This window comes from Haliotis rubra, unplaced genomic scaffold (assembly GCF_003918875.1).
Source record: "Haliotis rubra isolate DU_JTF1 unplaced genomic scaffold, ASM391887v1 Scf270, whole genome shotgun sequence".
Taxonomy (NCBI): domain Eukaryota; kingdom Metazoa; phylum Mollusca; class Gastropoda; order Lepetellida; family Haliotidae; genus Haliotis; species Haliotis rubra.
The window spans coordinates 484,125-487,132 of record NW_025766781.1 but is presented as its reverse complement, the minus strand read 5'-3'; positions in this window follow the sequence as shown (position 1 = coordinate 487,132).

Here is a 3,008-nt window from a genome sequence, read left to right as displayed (position 1 = left end):
GCTTGCTCCGAATGTAGTTTCAATGTCCTTGTGTGTTATCATGTGTCCGGGATAACAGAAGAATAAAGCTTTTATTAATCGGGTTTTGAATGGTTTAATGTGAATGTCAGAATGGCCTCTGTATTAAGAGCAGGTTAAACTGTAGACCCTCCGTAGTGAGTTTACATTGATTGATCAGGAAACTGTCTGCCTCGTGCTCATTGAGTGAGTTTAGTTTACGCCGCAATATTCCAACAATAACCCGGCGGGTTACACCAGAAATGGGCTTCACACAATGCCCCTATGTGGGGAATCGAACCCGATCTTCAGCGTGACGAGCGAACGCTTTAACCACTAGACTACCCCACCGCCCCTTTAACTTTAAGATATCGTACAAGCCATTTGCTACTGCTGATATCAGAATGGCATTATGATTTAATGCACCAGGCAATGATGAAGTTAAAACACATGACTTAAGGGGTGGTGGGATGGCCTAGTGGTCATGCCGAAGACCCGAGTTCGATTCACCACATGGGTAGAGCGCATGTGTGAAGCCCATTTCTGGTGTCACCCGCCGTGATATTGCTGTGATATTGCTAGAAGCGACGTAAAACCGTACTCACCCACACTCACATGACTAAAGATTTAGTCCAGCATATATATGGCATAAACACGGAACTTCTGAATGTCGGGACCCATGACGATCCAGTTTAGAATTGGTCTTCATTAACCCATGCTTGTCGTAAGAGGCAACTAACGGAATCGGGTGATCAGGCTCGCTAACTTGGCTGACACATGTCATAGTATCACGATTGTGTAGATCGATGCTCATGTTGTTGATCACTGGATTGTCTGGTCCAACTCGATTATTTACAGACCGCCGCCATATAGCTGGAATATTGCTGAGTGCGGCGGAAAACTAAACTCACTCACTCACTGGTTATTTAACAACTTGTATTTATTGTGTATATAAAACCTTTCTCTTCACTATATGACTAAAATATAGGTGACGTTAATTTTTGACGTTCAACTTCTTTGAATACTTCTACGGGAATTCCATCTAAACATGGGGATTTACCAACTATTAATTGCACACAGAATCTCATTATCTGTGGTACTACTATCAAGTAATTCATCTGCACTAGTACAGTCGTCACATCCATGAGCATTTTGGGGGCGGTGGGGTAGCCCAGTGGTTAAAGCGTCGCTCGTCACGCCGTAGACCCGGCTTCGATTCCCCACATGGGTACAATGTGTGAAGCCCATTTCTGGTGTCCCCCGCCGTAATGTTGCTGGAATATTACTAAAAGCGGCGAAAACCCATACTATCTCACCCTCGTTCTCATCTGTACCCCTTACCTTATACAACTGAGTGCGGCGTTAAACAACAACCAACCAACCTGAATGTAGGAATAATCTATATTCTCGGTTGTACAGGTTGTATTTGTGGTTGTAAATACTGTATTACATATGGTACGAGTATCTGCGTCTCGATAGCGTGCCGGGATTCAGTGCTTTTATCGAATGATCTCATCAGCAAACAGGATATGTATAGAGGACACATTTATGCAAGAATTATTTTCTCTGTCGGTTTCATATATAATATTGGGTAATGGCATACTTACTGTTACCCCGTACACGGCAGAAATGATAACTAAGCATGGGTTTCAGCTTGTTTCCCCAGACTGGGATTGCGCTGCACTGATTTAAAGGGTGTAACGAAAAACCGTTTAAACAATTCACACAATTACTTATTTTGTTGATATTAAACATTTTTAATAAACACAAATTTAGTCGGAGACTCTGTAATATGTGGATTTCTTTTGGATTTTCTGTTAGTATATAAGAGAATGTAACTATGTTCCCTCTTTTACTTGAATACATGTCATCTTCTCATTAATCCTGAACTGTATTATTCTTATTAAGTTGTTTATTCTACTTATTATTCTATTTTATATGTGATACATGTGGTCTCACCTTAGACAAGTGAGTTTATTCAAAACTGCCTTTGTTCACCCAGCAGAAAATGGGTACCCGGTGGGATAAGACATGTGACTATTATCAGGGATACTCTACAACAGGGATAGGTCACTCGCTTGCTTTCTTTACCATTTGTACTAATTAACGTGTGCCTCGTCATGCTCCAACGCACACAGTGACTTGGTTCGGTCCCAGCGCAACTTCGGCTGCGTTTAACAGTACTTCAGCCAGTGTATTGTATAGGTCTGAATTTTACAATGAATGAATGAATGAATTAAGAGCAAGAATTTTATGTGAATGAATGAAAGAAATTAAGAAAAAGAACAAAAGAAAAAGAACATATGTGAATGAATGAAAGAATAAATGATACACCACGACCATCCCTCCCCAAACATGTTAAAGAACGCAAAACTATCGGTAGAACCAGGGAGACTCTATAAGGTTGTTGAGTATCCCTGGAAGAACACATGTTAACATCAGCTGTCCTTTTTAAAAAAAAATTACTTTGAGACATTTGTTTACATTAGTAACTAATTCAGATATCTTATTGCATGTGTGGAATGGCATGGGCATTGACAGAATGTTAACTGACACTGTCACAGACCCCTCAAGAACAGAAAGTTTAGAACTATCACAAGCCTTGCAAACACCTTTCCAGTTTTGTCAAATACTAAGATCAACAAGAAAGAAAGAAGTTTTAGAACTATAACACTCAAGCATCACAAGCACCAATGGCGCATCAGAACAGATCGGCGATATGTCATATTTTTCACACACCTCAAATACACACTAACAAAAAAAAAAAAATTAAAACTATCACTATTACTTGCAAAAAACTTTCACCTGATGGTATATTCCCCTCATAAAAATTAAAGGTGTATGTGAAAGATGTTTTTGAACAATAACCTTATAGAGTCTCCCTGCTATTATCCATCTAGCGCCTCACTCTTAGTTTGGGTTATCCGGGGTAATAATAATCAGATTGTGCGCTTTAAGTATTCTTATAAATTGTGCACTTTGAGCAGGATATGAAGCCTGGAAAGGCGCAA